This window comes from Acinonyx jubatus, chromosome A1, assembly GCF_027475565.1.
Source record: "Acinonyx jubatus isolate Ajub_Pintada_27869175 chromosome A1, VMU_Ajub_asm_v1.0, whole genome shotgun sequence".
NCBI classification, from domain to species: domain Eukaryota; kingdom Metazoa; phylum Chordata; class Mammalia; order Carnivora; family Felidae; genus Acinonyx; species Acinonyx jubatus.
The window spans coordinates 131810332-131830756 of NC_069380.1; the positions used below are offsets into that span (position 1 = coordinate 131810332).

General features: G+C 40.4%; 1 long non-coding RNA gene across 5 annotated transcripts in view; it reads left to right on the top strand.

Moving 5' to 3' along the window:
- LOC113603446 (uncharacterized) overlaps positions 1-20425 on the top strand; it is a 288868-nt gene that overhangs the window by 237893 nt on the left and 30550 nt on the right. For 4 of the 5 annotated variants that reach the window (XR_008298878.1, XR_008298885.1, XR_008298877.1 and 1 more), the window contains one exon: positions 273-378. The exons of the other annotated variant lie outside the window; for it this stretch is intronic. This is a non-coding gene — a long non-coding RNA (uncharacterized LOC113603446). The remainder of the gene's footprint in view (positions 1-272; positions 379-20425) is intronic. 5 annotated transcript variants of the gene reach the window in all.

A 20425-nucleotide genomic window follows, 5' to 3' on the forward strand; every position in this document is an offset into this window, starting at 1 on the left:
CTCCATATCAAATAATGTGCGTCATGTTTAAAGATGCTATCGTAAGACCCATTGGCAGCAAGGAATGAATCCTGTATTATGTTGATACTATATTCCCCCTGACATAGAATAAGGCTGTCACTGGGGAACAGTTGTCTGACCAGGGACTGTAATTCCTAGCACTCTCTGCACCTACGTGTAGTCCTAGGGCTGGTTCTTGTAAATGGACTGTCAGCAGAAGTGATGTATTACTCTGAGCCCAGGATTTTAAGAAGTCGTTATGCCTTTTCCAGGCTCTCTTTCTACTCGTGCTAGCTGGACATGAATGGCTTCAAGGTTCCAGGGGATGAAAAAACTTCCAAATGGAAGAGACCTCGATGTATGAGTTCCAACAGGGAGGTGAGTGGTTTACCAACTAGGAACATTCACTGTGAAGTGTTACATGGGAGAAACAAATTTTTACTGTGTTTGGGCTTTTAAAAACTTTAGGCTTATTGTTACAACAGGTGGCATTCCGTTAGTGAATGTGGTTGTTCATTCTTTTAATTTTTTTCATAGATGAGACCATTACTAGTTTTGAAATTGTGGGGAATTTAACTCATTTTCCTTAGCCTCTATTCTCACATCTATAAAATGGGGCTAATGCTGTGTATCTCATTGGATTATTATCATGCTAAATTAGGTATTACAATATCCCATCTATTAAAAATTGTCCTGTACTAAGTGCTTTATAGTTATCAAATCCTTCCAGTAACTATGAAATAAATTCTGTTAGTATCTATGTTTCCTAGGTGAGAAAAGGGAAACTTGGAGGGCTGAAGTTTTGTCTGATGTTACATGACTAGTGACTGCAAAACCAGGATTTCAACCAAGGCAGCCTGACTTTAGAGGCCACCTGCCTAAGCACTAGACTGCTATCATTAGGCCCAGCACAAAGCCCAACATAATAAATACACAATAAACACAATCTCATTTTCCTTCCACTTCAAGGAAAGAAGCAAGACAAAACCTGATTATCAATATGTATTGATAATACGTATTAATACCTAATATGTATTGTCAATACATACTATTAGTGTGTATTTGTGGCTAAGTGTACAACACACACAGGCACACACAGAAACTTGTGTGACTTCGCCTTTATTCTCATTCAGTTTGGTGTGTTCAAACGGGAAGCAAACTAGAATTTCCTCGCGGTCACTGCCAATGCTGCCACTCGCACATATAGGCCCTGTCAACTGGGAATGTTATTTTGTGCTCACAGCCCAGCTGCAGCTGCATGGTCAAAAGGACCAGGAAGAACACTGAAGAAATGAATCCCAAAATGACTAATGCATTTTAAAGTTGCTTGTGAAACATTCATGCTATCGACCTGCTGGAGGAACATTGACAGAAAACCCAGCTCCGGATGAACATGACTGCAGGAAGTGGAGGGAAGGCCGGGTCCCTAAAGTCTTTCTTATTTCGCTTATTATACCACGTATTTCTTGAAGCAAACTAGTTGCAAGCATCCAATCTGAGCTATAGCTTGGAAATAGACTGACCTTCATAGTTTTGGTCAGGTGACATTTTATATACGTGAAGTACTTTTTAAAACATTACAAACCATGATAGGAGTGGCAGTGCTTTCTCTAAAGTCATATCAGCTATTATTAGATTGTCTACAGAACCAAGCTCAGAATGCTTTTTCAAAAAGGTACAGCAATTTCCCCCATTCTAATTGCTGTACCAGGAGTAATTTGTCTTCTGGGCTTTGGAGCTACTGAACTACTTTCTTCTTTCGCCTGAAGTTTTATCAAGGCAATATGCTTAATCAATGTTTGCTGATGTTTATGGTCTAATGCTTACTGACAACAGGTGCAAAAAAAAAAAAAGTAAATTCCCATCTGCATAAAAATCTTCCTTAAATTCACCCGCATGCTGTTTTGCTGTAATTTTAGCAGACAGGTGATTTTTCATGGCACCTTCATGCGTTGTATCCCCTCCGTGGCTGGCTCCATTTCCCTACCTGCTGTTCCCGGAAGCTGTGCTCTTAGCTCCTTTCAGATTGTCCAATCGGTGTGTTGATGAACTTCCCTTAGTACTTGGTGTTGATGTGCTGGTCCAGGAAATAGACACCCTCCCTGAGTAATTTAGAATCTGTTGCTAATCCATCAGTTAAGCCAAGCTAGAGGTAGGCTATGGAATTGTACCTTTTGGAGAAGAGCAGAAACCCTAAAATAGCTTCATTGACCCATAGGATCTATTTCCAATGGTCTACAACGGAAGGGAATTTAACCAAGGGAAGTCCATTAACCTTGATGATAGTCACTTGGCTAATTATCCATCAAGATCTTGGAAATGTGCACCTAACCACAGCCTCCTCATCATCATTCTTTGTTTACTGAAGCAAGGGAGGTGGCTCACCTTTCTGCTCCCCATTAGAGAAGGGCAGTTTGTAAACTGAAGACAGCAAACAGTGCCCTAGGCAGGCATTTTTTCACTTTGGCGTCATTTCAGTTGGCCTTCGATTCTTTTAGGCAAAGGGAATAGTTTGTCATCCATTTCTGCTGAAGAGAAAGAAAAGGGGGAGGGCTTGGCCTCCTGGAGAGACTCCTCTTGGCCCCTCTGGGTTATCAGTGCCCTCTATCAGCTTGCATGTCTATTCCTGTCCTACCCATATGCAGGATTGTGCTGCAAATCATGTGAGGTCCAATGTAGATCCTAAATTTTAAAGTGTTATATGAAGTTAAGGGATTATTTTACGCTGTAGAAATAAAATTTTAGTGGCACCATGCAAGGAGAGCCTTTGAATCTCAGGCAACTATAATAAAGACAGAAAAATGAAACCACAATACTAAGTGTTTAGTTTGCTTGTTCTTAGAGAACTTACACAACTGCCCTAAACAGAAGCACTCCAAAGACTCTATGAGAATATTATAGTTATATTTAAATGTAACTGAGTTGTTAATACACCACTGCTGTTTCACTACGGCTGCTTTCCTCTCCCCACCATACATTGTTTCTAAAACACTGCACGACAATCATGCTAAATCAGCTTTAAAAAATAAGAAAAAAAAAAAGGGATGAAAGAAGAAGATATCAAGCCCCTCTGGGGGTTCGAAGGCTAGACATAAAACGACAAGCAAGTGAGAATTAAACAAAGCTTTGTGAGAGAAATCTCAAAACAAGATGCATCAGAACCAATAGAAATTCAGGATCAATTGTGTCAGCAGATCAAAGACAAGACCTAGCCTAGTGAAGAGCATTAACTATCATCAGGGGAGATGCATCCTACTTCCTAGAGTGAAATAGATACTTTCCTTCTCTATGGTGATCAGGCTGCTTTTGGGTAAAGATATCCAAATTGAGGAATGCACATACAGGTACCCATAGATTGGGGTTAGAAACTGAGAAAAAGGTAAATTAGCTTTGTAAAAAGCATTCTAGAGAGCTTAGATCCTAAAGATTATAGAAGCTAGTGTTGATGTCCTTGTTAAAGGAGTTATCCTACCTAAGCAGGATCTATGCCCCATAGGCAGGTATTTTGTAGGAAGCTTTCTTCTCACTGTGCTTCAATGAGTAACCCTTGCTGCTTATCTGGCAGATAAGCAAAAAACCTGTTCCTCAATTTTAATTTAGCAGACTTAAATAAATGCATTGTTGGCTGAGAATCAGGACCATGGAGTGATGGTAGCAGTCATGGTAGAAAGACTTGGCAGGAGTAAACTGCACAGATTTGTCCAGACTCTATTTAGACACCTGCATTAGATGGAGGGTGATAGACTGCCAGTACCCTGCCTGGCTGCCAGGAGTCTATATTCATCTCAGTACTGGAACATTTAAAACAATGCTCAAAATGAACCATCCTATCCATGCAGTACGAGTGATACATATACCTACAACAGTAAAAAGCTTACAAGTATAACTATAAAATTGAAGTCCTCTGAATGTTGATCTTTTTGGTTAAGGTAAGAAACAGTACTCTTTTATCAAGATAAGACAAGAGCCCATTTTCTTGATGGCTCATAGTCAATAGTAAAAGAATTGTTGGTTACTAAGGCAAAGGATGGTGTAAACAGAACTAAAGCCTCATGAACAACAAGCGCAATTAAACGGGTGATTCAGACTGCAGCTAAACTTTCATATAGTGGTTATTAAGTAGAATAGAAGAAAATAGGAAAATGGGACAGATTAGCTGTCAACTGAATTTTTGTGTAAACTCTGTATGGATCGTGAGAAGGAAATAAATTATTATCACCAAGGGGTACTTGAGAAAACACACTCCGAGAAGTAAGACCAGCTAACCTGCTCTATGGGACAGACAGGTATGTCTTGGGTGATAATCCCGTTTCTGATCGGTTGGTCACCTCATTGTAACATAGTGCCTCACTACTGTTAAATATATGTTTGGGGAAAAATTTTTTATAGAGATAGTCCTGTAAGTCTGTAAATAGGTTGATGTGGAAAATTATGACATTCTAGGCAGCTAGTCTTTCCTCAGCCTTTCTAAAAAATTTCACCATCAATAGAGTTTAAGTAGAGGATGGGTGAGAAACCCTAAGAATTCAGGTAAAACTTGGGCCTCACCTTAGTGTCTTCGCCTTGAACAAAGAGCAAATGGTATTATTATCCGTTAGAATAATTTTTCCTATAGAGAATGTATTCCATTCACAGCAGTCACCTAACACAGTTCTTGCTGAATGAGGATATAAAAGACTTAAATGAATAAATGAGCTAACTGATTCTCAGAGAATTTTAAGATCTCCCAGTCTGATTGTGGCTTTATCTATTGCTCCTCAAAGTGCTTTAAATTTTTGCTTTATATATTTTAACACCATATTATCATATGTATACAAATTTAAAGCAATTTTTTCTTTCTGGTGAATTGAACATTTTATCACTATAAGGTGTCACCCCTTATCTCTAATAATGCTTTTTGTCTTAAGACTTACTGTCTTTGACATTAAAATAGTCATGGTATTTTTATTTTGATTAATGTTTGGATGTTCTATATTGTTCCATTGTTTTACTTTTCATATTCTTATATTTTTGATGCTATCTCTTATAAGCATCATATCCACTTGCTTTCTGTAAACCCTGACTGGTTATCTTTGTCTTTGAACTGAGACGTTTGGTGAATTTAATGTAATTGTTGTTATATTGGGATTTAAATCTACCATCCTATTATATTGTTTTTCTTCCCATTCTTTGGCCACTTTGGGGGTTGATTTGAATAGTTTTTGTTGATTATGTTCCTCATCGTACTTCTTCTGATTATCTATTGTTACATAACAAACCACCACTAAGATTAATGCCCATTTTAGTTTGGTTATGATGTGAGTTGGGGACTCAGAAGGACTTGGGTGGGCAGCCCTTTCCTGATTTCTGAGCTGGTTGTCTGCATCTCATCCCAACTCCATATTTACTGAATAATGTTGACAGCTTGAAGTCAGTCTTGGTGGCATTGTTTATACCATGAAAATTGGCAAATGCTACTATTCAGGGCTTCCTCCTCCTTCCACAGAGAAGTAATGTATAGAACACTATTTTGACCATCGTGTTTAGCAGAGAGACCATACAGATCCCTTTGTAGGATCCAGGGAACAATAAGTTCTCACATGGCTTCTGGTTGATGGGGTTAAGGGTCCATTATAGAGGAATCACATAGTAACTGGTTCACTTAGAAGGGTATGACAAATAAAACTGATGTTTCCCTATATACATGTTCCTCAGTCCAGTCATATTGGGGCCAACACTAAAAAAAATGATACCTGCAGGGGAGGGAGTGTATAGCAGAAGCTGATGAACTCTTAAAAACAAATGTGTTTTAAGTATTCATAGAAATTAAAGTCAGGGAAGGAAAAGGTAGACAAAATATATCATTTAGAATAAGAATACTTTCATTAAAGAATTAGTAAGTCCTTAGTGTTAGTTAAGAGCCCAGAGAAATCAGTACAGTAAATGGTGAGTTGAGTTTCTATTAAAAGACTATATATGGTTTATTTATTGGCTCTAGACAAGGTTTGTACTCTTTTTTTTTTTTTTTGCCTCACATACTTGCAAAGTAGGACTGAAAATAGCTTTCACCCACCTTATTGCCTCACAAGTCCCATGTTGTGAGGTATGTTGAGGTAATAAATTAGGTTAAAATAGAAGTTCATAAGTATCTGTGAATTTCTTTGATTTAGGAAGAAATACCTGTGTGTAGTATATTGTTATATGCATCCAGAGCCCTGCGTCTTCTTTGAGTGGATTCAATTCCTGTAATACCCAATTAGGGAGTCTCGTAAGTATGTGAAGGAAGTAGATTCTATGGAAAACCTCACTGAAGCACCATGGGAAACAGCAGAGTGGTTGACTTCCCTCACCCCAACAACATGGCTATAGTCCTAGATTATACAGAAAAAGTCCTATTTTATAGCCACTACCTGTGCAGTGTCTGTTCTGTAGTGAACTCAGGGCTTTTCCTTACTTCTCCTGGGCCTTCTTTACATTAACATTTGAAAACCTATTTTAGGAGGTTGAACTTTAAGCTGCTGTCTCAAGGAACCAGTCATATTACATGTATTTTCTGTTCTGATTCAAAATTACAGAAAAAAACCAGTTACCAACCAGAAAATATGATCCCAAGTTTACTAAAAACATAGATGTTGTCAAAAATATGGGAAGCTAGTTTCCAAATATTTCTATGATTATTTCAGAGCAGTGGGATTATGGGTGATACTAATTTACACACACACACACACACACACACACACATATATATTTGGATATCCTAAATTTCAAAAATGAAGATGTATTATCAGAAGAGAACAATGCCCACACAATGTCCCATGTTTATGTTTATGCCTGGCACCTTTCAGCAGCCCCAGATGCCCTCAGATTCACAAGATAGTACCTTCAGAAAGGAGGGGTAGGCATGTGATTTGATTGTCGATCAGTAGTGTTAAAAATTTCATATCTGAAATATATTCTGAAAGCATTTCCCATATAATACTCCTCATAGCTCTACAAGAGGCTTTCCCTGAGATGATGAAGTTTTAGGATGAACTGATGCATTGAGTCTCTGTTGACAGTACAGGTTTTCCATCTCGGTATCTCTTACTTCCTCTTCTGGTTCATGCTGCTTCTTTCCATCCTTAAAATCCTATGGCTTGTGCACACACAGCTTGCCAGCTGGACCAGAGTTATGGCAAACTAAACATTGACATCATCTGGCCAAACCCATAGCCAAGGAAATGAACATGCCTGATATATGTGTGTCCTGATTTACTTTGGAACGCCATTCCACGGCTCACAAAAAAGTCAGTTGTACTTTTTCCATATTGCATCCCAAAACCCACATACTCCTGGCCAAAGGTTAGGCTGTTTTAAGTGGTTAAGGAAAGCCAGAAAAACCTGCCACATCATATGTACTCTGAACTGTCTGATTAGGGAGAGATTATGAATTTGATGCTATGTTTTGAATATTTCAACTCCAGGATTTCCATTCTAGACTGTGTGACTTCACCTGGTTATAATTTGCATTTTACTGAAAGAGTCAGCAGAGAGCTAACCCCTTTGGAGACATTACCTCATCAATCCTCCCTTAGTCCTTGGGGAGAGATGGGGTCAAGCGTGATAGGGAAGAGAAAGCAGACATCAAGCTTTTCTCTTCACAATGTGACTCAGAGGCATGGACCCTGGTTCAGAGAGGAACGTGGACTCCTGAGTCCATAGTGGGGCTCCTGCACCTGTGAGAAGGCATCAGGGAAGTAGCTCCTTTCTTATAGTGAACCCCCTGTTTGTGATCCATACGGTGGATTCAAGGACCTTCTGGTGGTAGTTCTGTTCTTTGTCTCTCTCTTTCCCTACAATTTCTTTAATTTCCCAGCATATCCCAGGTCCTTTTAGAGTTTAACTCAAACATATAAACTATCTTATTTTGTCCCCTCAATGTCATTCTGTGTTGTGCATTCTGTCTAAACTGTAAACTTTTTATGACAGGGATGGTACTTTATGATTTTTGCTGCCCAGCACGGCACAACACCCACCCACCTCTCACTACCTTACCCCTCCTCCCTCTACTCAGCATGATTCTTCTGACTGCTTAGTGTGTGTCGCCCCCTGTAGATTGCAACTTCCTTAAAGGCGGGGAATTTTGGTTCATTTTTGCATCTCAAGTGCCTTGAATGGGGTCTGGTACCTAGGAGGCCTTAGGAATGAATAAGTATTCACGGAAGGAAAGAACGAATATTTGTAGGAGGAGCTCATTTACAGTGCAGATGTGTGCTTGCTGAGTGACCCAGCACAAGATCACAGTTGACAGCTTTTGGGTTTATAGAGATGGCGAGCCTATTTTATTTAATTTTGTTTTGTTTTATTTTTTTAATGTTTGTTTTTGAGAGAGAGAGAGAGAGAGGGAGACTGAGAGACCGAGCACAAGCAGGGAAGAGGCAGAGAGAGGAGACACAGAATTTGAAGCAGGTTCCAGGCTCTGAGCTGTCAGCACAGAGCCCGACATGGGGCTCGAACCCATGAACCGTGAGATCATGACCCAAACCAAAGTCAGATGCTCAACTGACTGAGCCACCCAGGCACCCCATGATGCACCCATTTTAAATAGAGAATAGATGAAGGAAACACAGAAATATAAACTGAATGTTGCCTGGCATGGAAGAGGGCTTTTCATTCCAGATGTTGTAGAAGAATGGACCATGTAACAGAGGTACTAGGGAGAGTGCCATTGAAATGCAAATAGGGAATAGGACACTGTGCATATGCATAGACTGGAAGAGTCTCAACATTAGCAGGATTCTAGGTGAGTAAACAGGGTTTCAGAGAGATGCAGTAATTTACTTAAAGTGCCACAGCTAAATAACGTCTGAGCTGATTTCTAATCAATACAGCATATTAAATGATCTTTAAGAAATTTTAACTCAGGGGCGCCTGGATGGCTCATTTGGTTGAGCGTTCGACTTCGGCTCAGTTGGTGATCTCGTGGTTCATGAGTTTGAGCCCTGCATTGGGCCTTGCACTGACAACATGTAGCCTGCTTGGGATTCTCTCTCTCTCTCCCTCTCTCTCTCTCTGCTCCTCCTCAACTCGCATTTTCTCTTTCTCTCTCAAAATAAGTAAATAAACTTAAAAAAAAGTTTTAACTTAAAAATATATCTACTAGGGCCCACATCTAGTAAGCTTCCACGGTTTCTCAGAATCCCCAAAGTATCTTAGCTAATTCTATAGTTAGTGATTGTGTAAAATCAAGTGCGGCATTTTGTACAGCTTCTGGTTGTATCCATTCAAACCAAGTTAACCTGGTTTGGGTAAACATAGCAAACCTTACAGAAAGACAGAAGTTCCAAAAAAATAAATGAATAAAATTTAAAAAAGAAGAAGGCAGAAGTGCCTAATATTAAAGAGTACCTAGGTACCAATCCATCTGAGCCAGTAGATGCTAAGAATTGCCTACTGCCTGTGAATGCACGAATAATCACCCTGGCAGGGTGCTCTTCAGGGCCTGCTTTGTGGCTGTCTTTTGAAAAGCTGAGCAGGGATAGAATCAGGTGCTTGCTACCAGGCTGACAGCTTGAGCACTGCTTCCTGATAAGGAGCAGGGCAGGATTGCTGTGCACTTCCCCTGTGTGGGCTCTGAACTAAGGGTAATGATTTCCTTCTCTACTCAGAGCTCATGGTAATCCCTGCCTGTAGCATGTCTTTCTGATCTCCTCTCCTCTAAGGCTGGTCGTGTGAACAGAAAATAACCCTGGAGTGAACCCAAGAGGTTCCCAAACAAAGTAAAACCTCCCTTTCAACAATTGGAATCAAGTTGATACTCTTTGTGTTAATACACTACTTATACTATGAAAATATTAACTTTGGTATTATAGGTTCATTCTGGAATAGAGTACTAGAAATACATCTTTCTTAGTAGGAAAAGTTAGTGCCAAGGGACTGTTCATTACCAATGGTTCCTTGTTCCTTCTCCCTTCTCTGTATTCACTCTTTTATCCATCCTTTTCTCTTGATGCCCCTTTCCTCTTTGCCTTCCCCTCTTCCCCCCTCCCACTTTCCCTTTCCACTCCACTCTCACCTGAGTCTTCGGTCTGCCTGGGACACTCACAGCCACCTGAAGTCTGTCAGCAGCTGGCAGAGAAGTTCCTGGCTTCTCCATTTGTCACAATGTGCTTCAGTAGGGTACTTTCTCTTTATTCAGATAGAATATCCAAGGCTGTGGTCTCCTGTTGCTGCTGTCCCAAATTACCACAAACCCAGTGGCTTAAGACAACACAAATTTATTATCTTATGTGTGGAAGAAAAGAAGTCCTAAAAATCAAAGTATCACCAGGGCTGAGTTCCTTGTGGACAATCTATCCCTGTGCCTTTGCAGCTTCTAGATGAATTTCTTGCCTTGTGATCCCTTCATCTTCCAAGCCCGTAGTATAGATCTTCAAATTTCTCTCCCTCCCTCTCTCCCTCTCATTCTCTCTCTCTGCTTCCGTCATCACATGATGGCTTCTCTGGCTCTAGCCCTCCTGTTTCCTTCTTATAAGAAGGAAGAATCACATTTGTGATTCTATTGGGTCTACTCAGATAAGCCAGAATAGTCTCCCAGTCTCAAATTCCTTAATCACATCTGGAAACTCGGTTCTGCCTTGCCACATGGACATCTTTGGGGGCCATTATCTTTTGGACCACAGCTATGAAGCCAGTGGCCTCACAGGCAGGTTACTGAGTTGAACATTCTCATTTAAAGAACAAGCAGCTTTACATCCTCTTGTGGGAACAAGCTCAGTTTCTGACAACAAAACAGATGAAACACATGAGTAGGGTCTTGCCAACAGACAAGACTGTAGTTGCCTGTGGGTGAATTTCAGTCTCCAGTGGTTTGGTTTGGGGAAAGATGGAGCAGCAAGTATGGTCAAGCAGAGCTTTGGAATAACCCGGGCTCCGAGTTTGAAATCTAGCTCTCTGGCATCTGCTATAGGATCTTGGGTGTGTTTTCTTAATTATAAGCAGAACTCTGCTTAATTACAAAATGCGTATGGTAATTCTTTACTCATAGGGTTGGAAGACTAATACAATTATGTATATAATATGCCTGCTATGGCGCCTGGCACGTAGAGGATGTTTCATAGAAGTTACTTCCTTTACCTCTTTCTTTGGTGATTCGATTAAAGGTCAAGAATGAAATTGCAATGTGGCCCAAAGTAATTAGGTTGAGAGTAATCAAATAGATGCTGAGCAGTGGAATTTTAAAATAAACTCAGAGGATATACTTACACAATCCAATGGGAACTGACGAAATCTGTTTCTTCTCCTCTGGCTTCATTCTAATTACATTTTATGTCTCTAAATTGAATGCGGATATGTAAGGGAAGACTCGACCTGTCTCATGTCTATACCTGAAGAATTGTAGACACATAACAAGTATTTCTCACTCTCAAGTTTCACCGATACACAACATCTGAAGATTCAGTGGGTCTTTAGGAAGCATCCAGAACAACCTCTCAACAAATGTCCGCACTCTTTACTTGTCTCTATTTAAATGCTTTCTGCAATAAGAAGTTCACAACCTTTTGAGATAGTTCATTGCATTGTTGGTCAATTCTTATTAGAAAGTTCCTCTTGGGGTGCCTAGGTGGCTGAGTCGGTTCAGCGTCCAACTTCAGCCCAGTCATGATCTCACAGTTCGTGGGTTCATGCCACACGTTGGGCTCCACGATGGTGGTGCTTGGGATTCTTACTCTCTCCTCGCTCTCTGCCCCTCCACCATTCATGCTTTTACTCTCTCTCAAAATAAATAAATAAACTTAATAAAATAACAGTCTGACAAAAGCATACACCATGAGCCTTGTCTTTTCTAAGTTAGAATTCCAAGGTTTCTAAAACTTACTGTCATTTACTATTCTTTTTAGGTCTTTCCAAATCTTATGGTTGCCTTTCTGTTACTGTGCCCTAGTTTATCAATGTCTCCCATAAAATAAGTCATCCAGAGCTAAACAGAGTATTCTAGATGTGGTCAAATTCATGCACAGTGTGCTGAGACTTTCATTTTTATTGGATCTGGCTGACCTTTCCGTTGATGAATTGTAATTTCATCAGTTTTTAAAACATTAGTCTCATAGTTCTGTCATTTGCTTTATTCTGAGCTTGCAGTGAATCAATGCTCTATAAACAAGCATGTCTTTTCCCCTATCCTTACTTGCCCCATTGATTTATTATAGTGTTTGTTGTACAAACAATATTAAAGAGGGTGGATATATATGAAATAGGTGATCCAGAATCTTACCGTGCCAGCATTTGCAATTTTCAATTGTCCATACTCTTTTTTTCCTTAAAATAAATTTTTTTTTATTTGAGAGAGAGGGTGTGAAGAAGGACAGAGAGAGAATCTTAAGCAGCCTCCACACTCAGCATGGAACCTGATGTGGGGCTCAATCCTATGACCCTGCGATCATGACCTGAGCTGAAATGAAGAGTTGGATGCTTAAGCAGCTGAGCCACCCAGGCACCCCCGTCCATATTCTTTTTAAGTCCTCACTCATAAACTTCTACAAATTTTATATAGTTCCCAACATTACCTAGAAAAATTTTCATATTCCCACTTTAAAGACTAACATGTTAACAACATTTTCCATGCCGTTACATTATTTTTATACCCAAAAATACATTAAATTCCATAGTAAGATATACAATATTTACTCAGCCATTACCTATCTCAGACCTTGAAGTGTACATGTACATATACATAAAATGTTTTGCCTTGGTGAGATTTTAACATAGTCCTTGAAATCAATGACTTTTTGGACCCAGATCAGGATTTTATGTTTCTCCATTTTAAATATCCTTCTTTTTAGTTTTTATTCCTTGTGCAGATCACTTCTCCAGTCCCTCTGCTCTTAATGTCACCTTTCAAGTCTAAACAAATATTTGAGAGAAGTAAGAATAAGACTTTAGGTTTTAATATCCACACTAATTCTACAATTACTTCATAACCGTCTCGACTGGCAATAGAAGCCTTTGTCAGTGCCAGCCTAAGAGCTCCTATTTCAGGGGCAGTTAGGAAAACCATCCCTACCTTTAAATGCTCTTTTCTTACTGGCCAGCTGATGCCTGTAATTAATGGAGGCTGAATGGTTAAGTTCCTTGGCCGGGCTCTGGGTTACTTTCACTTACTACATTCCAATCTTGTTATGGAAGGCTCTCAGTGAATACTTAGTAGTAGAAGGAATGGAAAAACATAATTAAAGATAAGACTTAACAATTTAAATCAGCCTGGGGAGATACCGCCTCATTCACACTAATGAGTAAATTGCTGGTATGAGATATTTCCCTGGGCACAGGTTTTACTACAAGAAAGAAAGATTGTGAAGCAGTCTAGCTCTGTTGGAGAGAAGACAGTAATGTTTTGGGATACCTCAAACAGGTACATTATAATCTTGCCCAGGGCCAACCTTGGACTTTACAAACCCAGTCTATTAGGGCTGTAACTAACCACAGAGACTTGGAATTTGTAAGACTCTTGGATACTACCCTCAAATGCATGAGACGTTTTACGGCCTTTTACAATTTTTGACTTACCTGTTTCACTTGGGCTGATGCTACCAAACAAGAGAACTTGCCTTTTGTATTACTACAGAAACATCTAGTTGGGGGAGGGGAGCAGGGAGAACAACGGGAAATAGTAAAGACTTGGTAGCATCTATACTGAGCTCTGCTACATCTTTACTCAAGAGCTAACAGGTACAGATGGTGGATTGATATCCTTTCCTGGTATTCATCATTCAAGTCAAGGCCTGACTTTTGAAAAGGAGTATTAGAGTGACCCACTGTCAGAGTTTGCCTAGGACTTTCCTGGTCCTAATCCTGAAAGTTCCACCTCCCTGGAGACCCTCAGGCCTGGGCAATACTGGAACAGTAGGTCACCTTGTCTGAGAGCTACCAACAGTCCTGACTGGATTCTCGGGGAATTAACTTGAAAAAAAGCCAAAGTTGCCCCATTTCTGTTGCCCGTTCTCAGCCTTCTGGCTGTGTCCCTTGGCAGTGGCCTATGGAAGCTAAAGGGAAAGTTCTTCTCTACCTCTCCTTTTTGGGTTGACTGTTAGTTTTGTATGGTGTGACCTAAGAAGTTGTGCCAAAAGAAACTTCCCTATCCAAACTTGTGTTCTCTACTGATCTGTCAACTTGACTGAGATACCTTTGGAGCCTAAATGATCATTCCTAGAAAATTATTTCTAGAGAATCGTCGAGAATCATCACAAGTGCTACTGCAGGTTAAGTCATTAGTATTCCCATTCAGATTTGTATGGGTAAGTTTTACAAACCATCACCTAAACAATGTTCTGAAATTAGGGGACAACAGATAGGAATATTTTAATGGGCCAAAGCAATTAGTAAATCAGGGAATGGTGCTCTAGTAGAGGCCTCAGTGGTACTTTCTGTCTGCCCAGGGCAAGAAGAGGCACTGGCTCTCTTGCAAGGAAGTTATCAATTAATTATAATCCAACTTATAATGTATGTTGACTCTTCTTTAAGTTCCAGAATAGAGATACTCTCCATGTTACCAGCTCAGACTTTGAACATTTACATGATTAGTCAGATGGTGTTTTCCCTCTTAGCACTGCACAGCTTCACTGCCCGCTTTGTGTGGGTCTCATTGATTAGACTAACATCAGATAACCTCCTGGTGGCCAGCTATGTCTTTCTCTTCTTTTCTCTTTTCCTTCTGTTTTTGCTATTCGTAGACTAATTCATTTCTTCTTCCCTCTACACATACTCTTTGCAACTTCTTCTCTTTTCTTCATTGACAGTTACCTCAGAAAAGTCTTTTTTTAAATATTTTTTTAATGTTTATTCACTTTTTGAGAGACGGAGACAGAGTGCGAGCAGGGGAAGGGCAGAGAGAGAGGGAAACCCAGAATCCAAAGCAGGCTCCAGGCTCTGAGCTGTCAGCACAGAGCCCAACACGGGGCCTGAACTCATGAACTGTGAGATCATGACCTGAGCTGAAGTTGGACACTCAACCGACTCAGCCACACAAGTGCCCTGAAAAGTATTTTTTTCTTTTGATGTATTATTCCCTTTCCCTCCTTATGTCCCTTTACAAGCATATACATTCCTGTATATGTATGTGTAGACATGAGATTCCATACACACACACACAGGGATATCTATATCCTCACAGCTTGCTCATATATATCTGTTTCAAGTAAGAATGAGGGGCAGAGATTTGAAGTTAAATTCAACAAAATAAACACTCAAGCCCTTCTATTTCTAGAGTATTTGAAAGTGCTCTGGAGCTTTTCTTCACAATTTTTATGAAAATCTTCATCTGCCCCTTTATTCTCTACTATTTAACCAGCTTTTCCTCAAGCAGTAGTACTCAATAGAAATAATTTGCTACTCGCTTTTCCTTCTTGTCTTTTTTTTCCCTTTACTTAAAAAATGATAACCAGCATCGTAGCAGCAACTTTTTCCTCTTTTTGTTGTAAATCTAAGGCATATGCAGCAATATTGCATGTTAAGCAACGTTTTGTGGACTAGGTGGAGATATAAACACCATTTTATTAGGAATGATGAGAAACAGGGAAAGCAGGGGGTGAGGTGACAAATACAATGGGACAAGATGTTTGAGATACTAACAGACACATGCACATTAGGCGTTTGAGCTGCGATCCTTTGCTTTTGGAAGCACCTCAGAAATCTAGAGACCTCAAATCTGGCATGGGCTTGAAAATAGAGGGTGGAGGATTGGAGCACCTGGGTGGCTCAGTTGGTTGAGTGTCTGACTGTCGCTCAGGTCATGATCCCACGGTTTGTGGGTTCGAGCCCTGCATTGGGCTCTGTGCTGATAGCTCAGAGCCTGGAGCCTGCTTCAGATTCTGTGTATCCCTCTCTCTCTGCACCTCCCCTCACCCCTACCGAGCTTGTTCTCTGTCTCTCTCTCTCTCTCTCAAAAATACATAAACATTTAAAAATTTTTAAAAAAAGAAAGAAAAGAAAATAGAAGAGAGGGCCCCAGTATGTTCTGGCAAGTTCTCTCATATTCCACTCATTCTGGCCTGAGATCATAACGTCTTCCAGACCATAAGGAAAAGGGGTATGTTGGTCTTGCCCTTCCCTGGGGCCCTGGCTGCTGGAGTGAGGAGGGCAGCTCTGGGCCATCTGGGTTCCAACCAATTGATTGGTATGCCAGAGACTTCTTGTATTTTACAAAGGTCTTTTTATTAATTCACATGGCAAACCTGTAAAACGTAGCTATTATCACTATTTTATAGATGCTAAGTAATTTGCCCAAGTTAATAGTATATTTGACTTTTCTTTCTCCCTCAGCTCCAAAGAATCAAAGCCTTGTTGATTTTTGCGTCGGCAGACCACTCATGCTCGTTTATTCCTTTTCATTCCACTGTTATCCCTCCCCCCATTCCAGGCCTGGGTCACTTCATGCCTCCACCCCTACAGCCTCCCACCCACCCACCTGTCTCCATCCTGCCTTCAGCTTCAATGTGTCTAAACACCCAAATGTTGCTGCTAGGGTTCACTGTTAAATTCATTGTCATTACACTGCTCTAGCTGTATCATTTCCCTCTTCACACATTCGAGGACATCACCATCCTGCAGGATCGTGACCAAACCCTTCAGCCTGGCATTCAGGGTCTCCTGCAGCATTTCCTCAGCCTACTCTTGCAGACTTAGCTCCCCACACCTGGCCTGACAGTCCAACTCTTCCATTCCTTTTACCTGAAAACTCTTGAACTCCACATTCATACTTCTGCTTATTACGTTTCCCGGCTGAAATTCCACCTCTTCTCCCCTCTACCCATCTCAATCTGTGCAGCTCAGACCTCACCCTTCTGTGAAAAGTCACCCTTAGGGTCTATACCAGCCCTCGAGTATTAATCATGTAGCTCTGACTGACATCTCTGTCATTTCTGTTTAATATTGTTACTTTCCTCTCTATGGTTATGAACTTTTCATGAATTTCCCCATTTTTCATGTTTTTCCAGTTATATAGGCACTTTGGAGGCAAGAATTAGGTTTTCTACTGTTTTGATGTAGCAAGATAATATCTTGAAATATTAATCTTTGTGCTTTTGTTTTTCTCTTGTCCTTGCAAGTGACTTTCCCCCTCTCAGGCAGAGGCATCTACATTGCCTTGGGGAGAAAAATAGAAGCAAGAGAAAAATCCAGAAACTCTTCATGTTCCAGGTTTCCTTTTTAACTTCTGAAACAGATTTTTTGAGACTCAAAAGGGGAATGCTTTCTACTACAGCCAGAGTTTATACCATGACAGTGGAATTGGAAAGAGGGCCGGGCATATCGCCCATGGTCCACTTGGCACAAGGAGGCCTGCATCTGCCTCAAGACTCTTCTGAGACCTAGTTAAAATGCTCTGTGTAGATACCTTCTACCAATACCGCGATCTGGGACACTCCTAGAAACATGAACCCTGAAGGAGGGTGGAGAGCTTTGATACCCCGGGGGACATGGAGGTGGGAAAGGAAAAACCCAGCATGGAGACTTGGGAGGACACACATTGGGAAGCTCCTCCCTGTTACCTTGTATCCTGTATCTGTGCTCACCAAGATGGTAGCCACTAGCCACGCATGAGTGTTGGATACTTGAAATGTGGTGTGTGTGACTAAGGAATTGAATTTCAATAACCATGTGTGGCTAGCGCTTAGCATATTGAACAGAGCAGTTCTAGAGTGCCTGACCACAGTCTATCTGATTCCAGTGATTCACGGTGTCTAGCACCATTCCTGATGCATAGTAGGTGCTCAATAAATATTTTTAGTAGGAATTAATGATTCACACATTTTAAAAGTAATACATACATGTTGACCACCAGTTCAAGATAGACCTAAAGTCTCTCGGCTTCAATGTTCTCTGTTCTACTGATCATACAGAAGCTCCTGTGGTTTGGTCCATTTAAAAAGCTTTATAGGAATTGATTTTTCTAGAGGTGTATAATTCCCAAACCATTGACATCAAAAGATAGCTAGCTATTTAGCCTGACAATCCCTCCACTGCTTTGAATCTAAAAGCACCTAGACCAAGCTTGCCAAAGCTTTAAATAACTCTCTCTGTACAACCCTAAAGGGAACTTGGGTAACATACTTTTTCACTCTTCCTGGTTGAGTTCAGTTTTGTTTCCTATTATATTTGTGACCTCATTGTCCCAGTTCTTCCCAGTCTGTGCATAAAGAGATAAAGTCATATTGATATTCAAGTGATAGCAGTGGCTTCAGCCCCTTGCTAGGTCTCTGTGTCCTTATCATGATTTCTACTGCCTTATATGAGAACACTCTTGAATCAGGCCTAGCCGCTTGGCCTCAGGACCGCTTCAAGCCCCTGGGGATGTCCAGGCTCCAACATGGAACAGGGCTGATCTTTGCTTTTCTACCTGGTCTCTGAAGCAGCTGCTGATACTCCAAGTCCCAATACAGGTTTCATTTTGTTTTGTTTGTTTTGTTTCAGGGAACATATATCTTTCAGCTTCTGGCTCTTCCCACTCCTTTGGGGATCCAAACCAGTTCTTTAGGCAGAAGGATGAGACTAAATTAAATAATCAACAAATAGCTGTGGATTCTATTATATATAAAAACTAATTTTTTTTTCAGTCAGTAGATATTAAATATGCAGCATGCTGACTTCTCAGGCAAGACATCTTCCATGTCTGTCTTCTTCGTGCAGGACACTAGAAACTCCAGTGTGTCTCAGTTCATGAGAAGATAGAGACCCATAAGGGTCATGCCAGCAGCCAGAGGATGAAACTTAGGTGGGGCGCATCTGGGAAGAATTACAAATCATTCCTTTAATCCAAAAGTGATCAAATCTTAGTGTGTATCAGAATCACCTGGAGGGATTATTATAACACACATTGCTGGGCTCCACCTGCAGAAGGCTCCACCTTATTATGTAGTAGGTCTTGGGTGGGACCCAAGAATTTGAAGTTCCAACGAGTTCCCAGGTGGTACTCATACTGGTCTGGAAAACACACTTGGACAACTACTGCCTTCATCATTTGGTGACTAGCTTTCTGGAAAATCAGCTTATGGAAGCCTGACAATTCTCCAACTTCACTTCATCTTAGTTTTCTCTTATTCTAAACCTTAGTCCATAAAGACCTTTCTTGCCTGAATCCAAGAAGACAACAACTTGGACGAGAATTCTCAGTACCTTCATTCTCAGTTCTAAAAAAATTGTCAGTTTTTTTCAGGGTTTCTTTAAGCTCTCAGACATCTTGGTTTGTAGGTGGTAGAAAGCAGTGATTCACTGACGAATCAAGGCATTGAGCAGTTTGAGTAAATCTCTGTAATCTCACGGTAAGGACTTGACTAATTAGGCAGAGCTCTGCTCTATGAGCCCACAGGAATGAGTCCACTGTCAGATGGACATTGTTATCCTAAATTATTCCAGAATAAGATTGGACAATAGGACTCCCATGCTTGTCATAATTTGGGTAAAATTTCCCAAAAGCCGCAAAACATTTACAAGGTTTAATTAATCCATTAGAAAATTCAGTTATCTTACAGATGTTTTATCCATATGACTTTAAAGGGTCAGCTGGGTAAAATTTTCAAAATCACCAAATGTTTTTGCAACAGGAAAACAAAGCTTCACTTAAAATATTTTAAGAACCTAGATTTTTCTCTATGCTTAATCACTTTTCTGGTCAATAAATTCTACTTTCCGTGATCAAATGTCACTGTTGCAATTTAAACTCACTTCTTCTTGTTTCTATTTCGTATAGTGGGGGTGAGCACTACTGTTAATTATCTATTGGTAATTACTCTTAATTTATTTGAAGACAGCTAGTCACTCTTTATCTTTTCCTTTTTCATGCAAAATTACCTCCAACCCTTTAGAAAGCGTACCTCATAGATCCTAATTTCAATCTCCTTAATTTGTTCATAACTGTCCTCTAGACCCTATTTTTCCCAGACCTTTTTTAAAAGCCCAGACCCAGACAGTGAATCCCTGGCTCCCGACGGATGTGCCTTCTTCACGTTGGCCCTGAGGAGTGAAGGTTCCTAATCCTGTGATTCCTGCACTCCCTGCCTTGTTGTGCTAAGTCTCTATCCCATGCGATGGTCGAGCGTCAGGTTTGAGGATCGTGGTGATGTTGCAGAATTCTGTTTTTTTTTTCCTAGTCATTTATTTTTTTATTTATTTTTTCAATATATGAAGTTTATTGTCAAATTGGTTTCCATACAACACCCAGTGCTCATCCCAAAAGGTGCCCTCCTCAATACCCATCACCTAACCTCCCCTCCCTCCCACCCCCCATCAACCCTCAGTTTGTTCTCAGTTTTTAAGAGTCTCTTATGCTTTGGCTCTCTTCCACTCTAACCTCTTTTTTTTTTCCTTCCCCTCCCCCAGAATTCTGTTTTTAATAAGTATTTTTTAAAAATACTTGAATTCAAAGAATCTTTTGGATTTATACAAATTGGTTCCATTTGCCATTAGGTAAAATTAA